Below are 12,970 nucleotides of genomic sequence, written 5' to 3' on the forward strand. Positions count from 1 at the left end.
ATTATTATCAACACTTTTTTATGCAGTGAGGTAAATGGTTGTGCATGTATGTCGTTCAGTATGCGTTTACAGGTGAATACGTCTGCATTTCCTGCCAAATACTATTCTCAAAAAGATTAAAATATAATTAATGCAAATAAACAACTTCTATTAATAATAGCGGCCCTGATTGCAGGACATGTGTAAGCGTGCAAGCGTCTTTGAGTTGTAGAAAAGCGCTAGGCCTCTAGGCTATGCATCTAATGTGTCATTATTATTATTATTATTAGGTTATGTCCTATGTGTTGGACATGTGTGGTTGGACTCTGTCTCACAGGCAGGTTGCAGTGTAACATCAAAGGACACTGGGCCAACTGTACATTCTCAAACTGCACCACTTAGAACTAACTAAACAATGCAGAGATTATTTTTATATAATTGTATTCAATAACCGAAAGAAATTAAAAAGTATGAAGTGATTTGTAAATAAGAATACAGATTTGACTTAATGTTTTCATAAATATATTTTTCTCCCAGTTTGTCATGGGACTTATTTACCCTCTCAAAGAACCGGAATCGAGAAACAAAAATAACCGGAATCGAAAAGCAGAACCGGAATCGTTAAAATCCAAACGATACCCAACCCTATGTGTGATGCAGTAAAATCTTACCGCTCACTTACGTTAGCGGTGTCGTAAAAACCGTGGGAAAATGTAAAATACGATGGCGAAGAAGAAGATTCCAGTGGCCCCACATTTTTGTTCATTCTGGACAAGTGAAAATGTATTCGGACAAGTAAATTGCCAAACTCACTTGTCCATGGACAAGTACTCTCTAAAAACTTTTTCTCACACTGCACACACACACACACACACACACACACACACACACACACACACACACACACACACACACACACACACACACACACACACACACACACACACGCGCACACACACACACACACACACACACACACACCCACATACACACACACCTACACACACACACACACACACACACACACACACACACACACCTACACACACACACACACACACACACACACACACACACACACACACACACACACACACACACACACACACACGCACACACACGCACAGCTAAAAGTGATTAATAGATACACTCTGGCAGATTGTCCACCAAGTGTGAGAGAATGGCACCAGGACCAGGCACAGTGCTCTCTCAGGGACCATGTGATCAGCAGTGCGGCGCTGCTGGAGTCCATTCACCCCGTGTTGATGGGACTTAGTGGGATAATGCAAGACTAAAGCATGTTGTTGTGAAAGACCTTCTATTGGACTTCATGTGTCAACATGGATGTGCACTTGTCCCAGCATCACATGTTATATAACAAAGCGGGGACGGGATCGTCTGCTGACCCAGGCCCTGCTTTAATAATGCAAGAGGCCTTTTATACTGTGGCTGTTTCACAGTACTGACGGCTCAATGGGTGGAAGAAACAGCTTTGCAAGCTTTTGACATCTGCAGCATGGTGACGTTAGTGCTAGATCTTGAAAATACAGGTAATGCTAGCTTCATTTATGCACAAAAAAAGTCTCAACCATTAAAGGGGGCTACGATGATCCTGTTCAGGTTGATACGACACATACGTGTGCGGAGAATATGGAGGGGAAGTTCATTCAAGTCAGCGCGGGTTTATCGTCTGAATGTTGCAGTTAAAACGTTATCTCTTAGTTAACCTTAAACCTTATAGGAACATTATTTGAAATAATAAACATCCTAAAAAGGTTCTTTGAACATCGGATTAAAACGTTTCTTTAAAACATTATTAGAACCTGTAGGTAATGTTAGCCAACGTTGTGAGAACGTTCCCCGCTAGCTGGGACTCCACTCAATAAGGCCCACGCATCACTGCAGGGGGCACTCGTGATGTAATAAGCACACGCCGTGAGCTGCTGCACTCACAGTCAAGGTGTGTGTAGATTCCTCTTCCTCCCCATGGATAACTGTGTACTGAGGGAGGAGAGTTACTGAGCGCGCTGCCATCTCCACGTCACCAGATACACTTTGATGGACCCACTAGTGTAACGTGCAGACACGAGGTGCAGCAGATGGTGTCATTGGTCTCAGGCACATTCACGACGAGTTCAACACAATGAAACACATGTTGCTGCAATGCTCTGTGAGGGTCTCAATGTTTCAGCATCTCCCTTTCACCATACTGTTTGATGTCACAGAAGATGTTTCAATTGACTATCCATGAAAAATAGCGTGTATTACATCTGGAGAATATCATAATAAATGTGTTCGGTTCATTTTGAGCACATGAGTCTCTACGAGCCCATGTGTAAATGTATAACGCCGTTTCTAAAGGATACCTCTCCTTGGTTCTTGTTGGGTTCAGCTGGACTGGCATCACCTCGTGTCGTGCGTCAGAATCATCATTTCCAATTTCCCAGGCCACACTTGTTAAACATGCATTTGTTGGCCAAATCAAAGCAGAATGTATTTCCACCAATCTATCGATATCAGACAACTATGTGTGTTCTCAGGTTGTACAGCGATAATGATATATCTTATGGATTGCATCAAAACGAAAGAATGTTAAGATGTATGTCTGACCCAGAAAGCACTCAAGAGGTTACTGGCTTCACGGCGCTACTTTAGATAGGCGTATTCAAGCCAATACATCCTGTAACAGTATGGCCACCTGACCTCACATTGAGAGCTTCAGCAGTCCAGAAAACATTTGGCTATGGGCTGGACCTTTTTGCTTTTCAGTTGAGGACTTAATCCTTATATTATCTACATCTCACTAAAACTTGATTTGTGATCTCAGCCCGAGCAAAAGAGTTGAATGACTCCTCTCCCATACCAGCCTTCTGCTTTGGGATACGTCTCCCCAAGCCCAAGCCGGATGTTTTCTACTTGATGTTAACAATTAAAAAATGACATTACCTGAAAGGCAATTCAGCTTTTTGCGTTTTCAATTGTCCTTCAATCACGGACATTCATTACATTCTCAGTTAATAGTTGTTTCATTAAGTTAAGAATTTAGCACACATGTCTTTTAATAGTTTTCATCTGACATCTGATTCCTTTGGTCATTTTTGTTTTGAATCAAGTGAAGCCCGAGTGAACATTGATTACGTCATTGTTGGGGGAAAGGTTGGCTGCAGCCGTTGGTCTCCACCTGTGTGTTTCGCTGTGAGGGCAGCTTGGAACAGCTGATCATCATGTCCTTGCACCACGTGGACACACATTTACCCACTGTTTACATTAGGAACCGATGCGTTCCTTCCACTCTGGATCCACGCAGTCACACCACACTTCCTCCTATCCGACAGATCTAAAGTCAAACTCTCCATGTGTTTCGGTGTCAGCGGCTTGACTCTGTGTCTCGCTCACAGTGCATGCGTGATGTGTTTGGAGCACTGCAGTGCCTCTCGATCAGCAGATATACAGAGATACACCAGAGGCTAACCTTCACCTGCAACTCCTTTCCTTCTGCGGGATTGTTATCTCTTCTCTCAATCACATCCCTGTCGAATGGCGTCCTTCAGCATGCTTCCTCCCTCTCTAACTCTCTCTTCAGATCTCTAAGGTTTACATCTGCAGTCGAGCAGAATGCGCATTCACCTTTCATGTTCCCTGAAGTTCACCCAAGCAGATGTTTCTCTTTCTCTTCCACTATGACTGTGAGGTACACGTTGTAGATATAGCAGTTCTACGGAGGCTAACGTAGGATAGTGTTACCAGCGACTTTGGATAGATATGGTTGTATAATGTTCATTATAGAGTCAGGTTGCTAACTTCTTGTCTAACTCTAACACCATGTGATGATGATGATGATGATGATGATGATGATGATGATGATGATGATGATGATGATGATGATGATGATGATGGTACATGAAGAGAAAGCTGCCACATAGTTCCACTCTAAAGTAATGTGTCCTGATCCTTAGTAGCCTGCAGACCAACCACCTGCCGCAGAGTGACCGAGTAAAGAGTTAGCATGCGCTGCCTGTGGAATCAACCTGCTCACTGTTACGAATTGCAATAATACTTCAATATAAAAGTATTATTTTGGTTTGACTGTAATATCTAAATCTGAACTCAAATTGGGATAGTGCTTTGACTGTATATCGTATGGGGGTTGGAATGATAGGCTGCTTATAAGTGCCTTAAACAATCACAATGTTTCTCCATTTTGGAATCTTGTGCAACATTGTAACAGACAGAATATACTTTGCTCTAGTAACCAAACAGATCCTTGCAGCATCCCATAATCCCCTCTGTTTCAGCCCTGTCCCAAAAGTGCTGATTCTGTGTCTGTAGCTTTAAATGCTAATGCTGCTGGCCACGCCCCTCTGAGAAGCGATTGAACACAATGGCGCTCTAGGAGGAGATTCAGGTGATAAGGTGTGTGTGTGGGGGGGGGGTTACCTTGGTTGGCTATTGGCTAATGGTTGCCCAACCCAAAAAACATTGTGACATCACAAAGTGACCAACATCTGATCAGCTCATTTTCAGACAGGTTTTTATATAAATGGATCTGGACAAAAGGAGAGAGGGTCTTTGTTCCTGTTTCAGAGTCTCTGAACACAGAGGGGACACGTGTTACGTAGAAAAGACATGAACAAGTGGATTTAGAATAATAGGTGACCTTTAACATTAGGCAGGAAACAATCATGGTACAATACTGAACACACGATTGAATGGTCGATGTTGATTATATCATTAGTTTAAAGATCACTTCTACATTCCGATCCACGCCAAGATGCCTTCTTCTGTGGCTAATGCATTTCCCTTCCTCCAAGTTTCAAAGGACATTGGGCCTTTATGTTCTGACATCTTCGTGCCGACAGACAAACTAACAGATATCAATTGGATAAACAACCAGAAGTGAAGTAATGAAGGGATGGCGAGGTAGCTGCTGGCTGCTGCCTGTAATGCAAGCTGACCTATTGCCCCCCCCTCTTTGACAATGTCCTGTCGTCAGAATACATTCTGATTCTGATGACATGTATTTGTGTGTATGAACAAGACAATGAGAAGATGATTGCACTGTTTGAGTGTTTGAAGATAGAAAATGTCTGCATCAGTATGACTGCAGAGAGATACCTTCTCAGAGGCAGTTGCCTTGACTACAGGGTCAGCTGCTGAGCTGAAGAGTTATCTTACAAAACTTATGTTGCTCTCACATTTCAGACTTACTGGATGGACTCACCCAGAGGAGATCTAATGAAGCTCCTGCTCGAGCCTAATTGAAATGATGTGAACAACTACATCATTCCCCCTTAATCTGCCCGCTGCCGCCGCCCTGGCTCTTTCTCTTCCTGTCTCTATCTCTACAATATAACGGGAGATTGATGGTGTAATCCGCTGTAGGGTCCCTGTGCGGATTAATCCGTTTGCCATTCCAGCCACGGTTGTTTTTATGGCCATTTGCGTAACACATGTCAGACTCAACCGTTCCAAAGTATGAGTTGTTCTGAGTAAATGGACCATTCAGAGTTCTCTATCCAAGGCTGTTGCAGACACGTTGGACTATACGTTTAGAACAGTGTGGATTGTGTGCACAGTCTTCTCTAAAATACACAGTGTTGTAAGTTCAGCCTGCCAGGTGCAGCCTCACACGGTACTCTGTGACTCACCTGTCTTTGTCCTGTCGGGTCTTCTGTCTCCGCACACCGTCCAGCGCTGGGGGAGTGTGTGGGCAGCGCTCAGTGGAACACACTCTTTGTGTTCCACTTGTATTGCCTGGAGTGCTGGATAGAAAATGTCTACTATAGGTCTCAATAAACTGTATCATTTTATTTTTACTGACGGGTTCAATTACATTACATTCAAGATTTTAAAATGACACCAACAATTCACTTGCTACAATTACATGAGATAATACCAAATAATGAACATACACACAAGTTAAAGATATATGCAAAATACATTCGAAAGTTCCTCTCCAATCATACTTGTTAAACCAGAGATGGGAGAAGTACACAGATCTTGTACTTGAGTGAAAGTAGAAGTACACAGATCTTGTACTTCAGTGAAAGTAGAAGTACTCAGATCTTGTACTTGAGTGAAAGGAGAAGTACACAGATCTTGTACTTCAGTGAAAGTAGAAGTACTCAGATCTTGTACTTGAGTGAAAGTAGAAGTACTCAGATCTTGTACTTCAGTAAAAGTAGAAGTACCAGAGTGTAGGAATACTCTGTTACAGTAAAAGTCCTGCATTCAAAATGTTCCTCAAGTAAAAGTAGAAAAGTATAATCATCAAAATATAGTGAAAGTAGCGACAGTAAAAGTAGTCGTTGTGCAGATTGGTCCATTTCAGAATAATATATATATATGTTTTATAATGATTGATCATGAAAGTGTTCTCAAAGCTGGTGAAGGAGCAGCTAGTCTGAAGTACTTTGTAGACTGCAGGGTAGCTGGTGGATTTACTCCAGGTGGAACTAAAGTCTGATTCAACACTTGATTATATTTCACATCATTCATCCAGATCTGTGAAGTAACTATGTATTAGATACATGTAGTGGAGGAAAAGTACACCATTTTCCATAAAAGCTATTCCATCTGGATGGGTTTGGCTGCCCCCCCAGTCCCCCCCCCTCCACAGCACTACGTTATTGAATTGGACAGAGAAGGAGAAATGATGGTGGAGAAGGCCTGCTGCCACTGACTGTGACCGTGTTCGTGACTCACGCCTGTCTGAGTGGGATCTGGCTCTGCACCTCTTCAGTGCTTTGGAGGATGTGGGCAGCACGGAGAGGAACACATTCTTTTATGACTGTTCATAGATTATCACTGTAATGGAAAATGTCAAAGATATTTACAAAAATATGAGACGATACCCTTTATTGTCTTCTTAAAGATATCTGTTTATACTCCGTCGTGCAGTTCCACAAAAGCAAAAAAAGTCATAAATACTACATATAGTAGTAAACTATTCAAAGACAATAGCATATCCACACATGACTCACACTACAGTACAGAGTACAGCACCCAACGCATATCACACATCCTTGGTCTCTGCAGTGAGTGTCCTTCTGAGCTGTGATAGGGCAGTGAACTCTGAGTATTTTGACTCACAGTTGCAGCATCTGGAAGTTTTATTCAGGCAAAAAAAAAGGCTAATCTTTTGGAGAATTTTGAAAATGTACTACATTTCAAATGTGTTCGCAGACTGACGAGTCGGGTGTTTAGTTTGCTTTGGATCTAATACAAAATGATTCCATCTGGGTTGGTTTGGATGCCGTGCCCCCCCCCCCCCCCCCCCCCCCCCATCCAGAGCATTACATTATTCAGCTGGCTCTCTGCTGTCTGTTTATACATCTAATCCCAGCCCCAGCTGGGAGCTCAACTCATGCAATGTAGGCAGGAATGCTTGTGGCTAGGATGTGCATCACGAGCCCCCCCCCCTTCAAACGCCTATCTACGGATCTATCGACTGATGTGCTGGAGATTTAAAATGTTTGTACAATCTATGCCTAATTCCAATGTGTTACTACATTTAAATCAGTCTACTACCTAAATCAATTCCAGTATGCTGCTTTATGGTTTCATATATTTCCCTTATTTGTTACATACATTGATACATACATTTTTTCTTGTTAATGTTAAGGTTAAAAAACTAAAAGTATTGCGTTATAACATAAAAACTCTTTCATTTGATTGTATATATACTTTTGAAAGGTGGTTTTCTCTTGGTGCGGCAGAACCGGTCTCAGTGTTCTGGATTGAGATTCTCTTCCGGAATACCAACAAAAACCCAACTGCCCCATGTCACACCCACACACACACACACACACACACACACACACACACACACACACACACACACCCACACACACGCACACACACACACGCACGCGCACACACACCCACACACACACACCCACCCACACACACACGCACGCACACCCACCCACACACACACGCACGCGCACACACGCACGTGCACGCGCACACCCACACACACACACACACACACACACACACACACACACACACACACACACACACACACACACACACATAGTTTCTAAAAAGTTGTGTGAATTGCATTCAAATTGGAATTGGTTAATTCACACCATCAGCCAATCAGGATGGAGACGTTCAAGTGGCCATGGTCTAGAGAAACACCAGAGCAATGCATTAAGGAGTGCCAGCTTCAGTGCCTGCCTGCGTTGTGTTAGAGGGACAGGATGGATGGCACTAAGAAGCAACAAGGGAACATTATCCAATCATACATCTGTTACCTGTGACCTTTCCTTTAGTAACGATGGGTACTAGTTAGGACACAGAGCGTTGCTTGGCTTCAACATAACATTTTTCCAAAGTGAAGCCCTGTTGTGATCTCGGATGTAGAGCTTTGGTGTTTTTCTGTCTCTACACTGCACTCAGCTGCACGGAAGATTATCACATGGGATTATTGCTGTTCATCTCTCTCGCACACACACACACACACACACACACACACACTCGCGCACACATACACACACACGCACGCACACACACACACACACACCTACACACACACACGCACACGCACACTCGCGCACACATACACACACACGCACGCACACACACACACACACACACCTACACACACACACACACACACACACACACACACACATACACACACACACACCCACATACACACGCACGCACACACACACACACACACACACCCACGCACACACACACACACACACACACACACACACACGCACGCACGCACACACACACACACACACACACACACACACACACACACACACACACACACACACACACACACACACACACACACACACACGCACAGCTAAAAGTGATTAATAGATACACTCTGGCAGATTGTCCACCAAGTGTGAGAGAATGGCACCAGGACCAGGCACAGTGCTCTCTCAGGGACCATGTGATCAGCAGTGCGGCGCTGCTGGAGTCCATTCACCCCGTGTTGATGGGACTTAGTGGGATAATGCAAGACTAAAGCATGTTGTTGTGAAAGACCTTCTATTGGACTTCATGTGTCAACATGGATGTGCACTTGTCCCAGCATCACATGTTATATAACAAAGCGGGGACGGGATCGTCTGCTGACCCAGGCCCTGCTTTAATAATGCAAGAGGCCTTTTATACTGTGGCTGTTTCACAGTACTGACGGCTCAATGGGTGGAAGAAACAGCTTTGCAAGCTTTTGACATCTGCACACACACACACACACACACACACACACACACACACACACACACACACACACACACACACACACACACACACACACACACACACACACACACACACACACACACACACACACACACACACACTGAGGGAACATGCAGTGTTTGATGCTGTACTGGGATTGGCAAAATCCTGGATTAAAGCTTTTTATAATCTGGTTGCTGGTTGCGCTATGGGACACTGCAACTCAGGAGAAATATCAATCCTATTGCCATGGCAACCAAAAACAGGAGATTCTTCTATAGAGTGTAAACGTAGGGTCAACACTGCCTAGTGCAGAGGCAGACCGGTTAATATTTCTGTATTAAAACAGAGTAGTGGCTGGGTCTGTGTAATGTTTTTTTACAGGACATTCAAAGTGATCTTCCCTGACCAATATCACGTCTGAATCTGCCACTCTGAGGATTTCTCAATATGAAATAGGAACACACAGGACCAGCAGCCGTGTACATCTCCATCTCCTGGGTAATGCGGTCCAAAGGTGGAAGTGAGGCTTAGTTATGCAAGGGTAAAGATCAGCTGTCTTCCCAGAAGGACAGATGCAGCTAGTATAGGTTTTGATGGACTACACTCACTTTTGGCCCTTGGAATACGATAAGATAAGATAAAATGGACCTTTAATAATCCCCGTAGGGAAATTCACAAATCAAACCACCTCTGGCCAGAGAACAGTGCCATATAAACCATAAAAGCCACACGAAAACATGCCATTACTTTCCTACCTCTGCTGTCTGGCGGAATAGCAAACACTAATAGATAGTTTGGATTGTTTCCCCCCATCCCGATACAGGGAATGTGAATTAAATCAGTGGGTAGAGAGCCCCTAGATATTTGAAGAAAAATAATGTGTATGCCCGTGAGAAAGTGAATCATAAAAAGTGTTTTGTCTTTCTCCCTCTTGTGTTCTCAGGAATGCGAGTATGTATACAGTAAAGCTCCAAAGTTGAAAGTGAGGCTGCATACATTGCAAAGAGTTCTTGTGCATCATTCTATCAGTACCTTTTATGGTACCGTAGAAATTATATTTGGTGATCAGCAGAAGGTTTGATGTTACTACCTTGGTGTGTGTGAGTTTGTGTCATATATGCAGCTTTTCTCACTTCTGCAAACGTCCTCAAGCTCCCGTTGGCTCCCGTTGGCTCCCGTTGGCTCCCGTTGGCTCCCGTTGGCTCCCGTTGGCTCCCGTCTTTCTTCCTGACCATCCTTCTCCATCAGAGTGGTTCTTCTCCTCCATCAGAGTGGTTCTTCTCCCCCATCAGAGTGGTTCTTCTCCTCCATCAGGGTGGTTCTTCTCCTCCATCAGAGTGGTTCTTCTCCCCCATCAGAGTGGTTCTTCTCCTCCATCAGGGTGGTTCTTCTCCTCCATCAGGGTGGTTCTTCTCCTCCATCAGAGTGGTTCTTCTCCTCAACAATACAATTTAATTGACACTGTTATTTGAAATGAAATGTGAAATAGGAATGCAATGAATTCCCACAGTACAGCGCGTATTTTTGTGCCACTGCTTTTTTTACGACATGATACGAGTTGGATTATGTACCTCAAGAAGCTGGGGAAGTTATAACAGGAGGCAACGTGGAGGAAGATGAATTACTACAAGACCGAAACACATGTGTTGCCGTGTGCCACCTAAGGAAAGAGTTCAGGCTTCAGTGTTGTGTCCTACCTCGGGCCAGAACCTACAGTATGTTGGAGGTGAATATCTCACTCTCTGGTCAACATGCATTCTTCCAATAGATGTGAAGTCTTTTTAGCTGTTGCTCAGTGTGGAGCAGCCGGAGTCTCTTCTGATTACACAGACTTACATATATTGTACTACAACATCTGCCCATCATACCATCCAGTAGCAGCCAGATGTTGTGTCACCACTCTAGTAAGGATTGGACTTTCAGTGCTCAACGTCTCTGGGGTGTGCTTCACTTGAGCGAATGAACACATATGTTGTTTGATTACAAAGCAGGGAAGTATTTTGCCATTTTGTAAATACTAGTATTTTTTATTGAACGCTCAGCTGAACAAAACTTCTCTTGAGAACTCTTTATACTTTAATGTACAGTAAAAGGTTGCATTATGGCCATAACATTACAAATCCTTCTTTCCCTGGCCAGCATTAGCATGTCTACGTAGTCAAAGCCATCACTGTGTCACACAGTACAGCTTGAGATGAGAAGGCTGTATTTCGATACAATTAGAATAAGTTGAGTTTTGATGGCCAAGTCTGAGTGAAGTCACATACAGATAGTGTTGGGACTAGACTTGGACTTGACTGCTGACACTTTCCTTTATAACTTCATGTTCTAGAGAGCTTACTGATGGGCGTAGAATACCTTCTTACAGTATGAGAAATCGAAGTTGCAACGTCGCTACCAAAGAGAAGCCAGAGGATGATTTCACTGGTCTCAGTCCGTCTTGTTTGAACAATCTTGCATTCTTTTTTCACAAATATCCCTCATGCCTTCCCCTGACGTGGGTAAGGCTGTATTTTTTCATCAATCACCTGATTTGCACACTGAGATAACAATAATTATGATCAATAACAAGTGTGAATACAAATATTAACTAAATAGCATATAAAGATGCAGATACAGTTATTTAACAGATGTAAATACAAAAGGCCACGACACCAATGCAGTTATGTAGATAGTGATCCAGATTACGTTGAATAACATTTGGAAATTCGATTTTTAGAAGCTCCTTACCAGCGGCTCGAGCAAACCTCTGTTCTAACTCTCAATTCAACCTGTTTTAGGAAACAGACATCCAACATGTCACCCTCCTGCCACTGCTTTTGGTTTCAAATGGTCAGACATTTCCGTCTCAATAACATTTGAAACAAAGATTACATTTTTACAGGTTTCTTGTTTTGCAGCAAAAGATTAATCAATGCATAAACCTTTTCCACAACTGTGTTTCCATAGCAACCTGGCCTCCGAATTCTATAATTCATGTTTGCTTTTTTCATAGCATGTTGAACGGTGACCTTTTAGATTGACCCTACTGTGTGTGCTTGTTTTAAGACTGATGTATACATATATCCACAGAAATGTCCCTGATACAGTATGTTGAATATTAGATCCCAGATTAATGTTTGCCTGGACACGGAGGTCAACCTCTGTGACATTGGCTGCACTTCCTGTTTGTCCACCATCTGATTTGTGCATAGGCTCATAAGCTCCTGTTAGCTCTAGCTAGAAGTGTGCTTTTGAGAAGAATTGCCCATTGTCTTGTGGTCTTTAGCTTCACACTTGCAAACTGAAACACATAAAATAAAAAAGTGATTTAGGTTCTGATTTGTAACATAAACGTAAAAATAAATCAAAACCTGCGATTTGTTAGACCCTTTGAGAGCCGCACAACCAAACTGAAATATCGCCTTCCATTTCCCCCTTCCAGTAAACCTCTTCAAACAACTGATGTACACACACTTCATCACATCTCCCCCCCACAGCGATACAAGTGGCTTTACCACCCCACCCCCCCCCTGTAGCCAGTGAGCCATATGGACGATCACAGATTAAAGGGCTTGGGGGGGGGGGGGATATTCTGTGTGCATTTATACAGTCAAAAACTGAAACCTTGACTTTGATCAAATGTTTTATTTAAAAAAATGTCACATAGCTTTGTTAGGTTAGTTGAAAGCAATAATATTAGGTTGAACCTAATGTTTTTTTATTTAAACGCGATATACTGCTTTCAACTAACCTAATACAGTTATGTGAAATCTGTTGACATACAATACAT

This window comes from Pseudochaenichthys georgianus, chromosome 18, assembly GCF_902827115.2.
Source record: "Pseudochaenichthys georgianus chromosome 18, fPseGeo1.2, whole genome shotgun sequence".
Taxonomy (NCBI): domain Eukaryota; kingdom Metazoa; phylum Chordata; class Actinopteri; order Perciformes; family Channichthyidae; genus Pseudochaenichthys; species Pseudochaenichthys georgianus.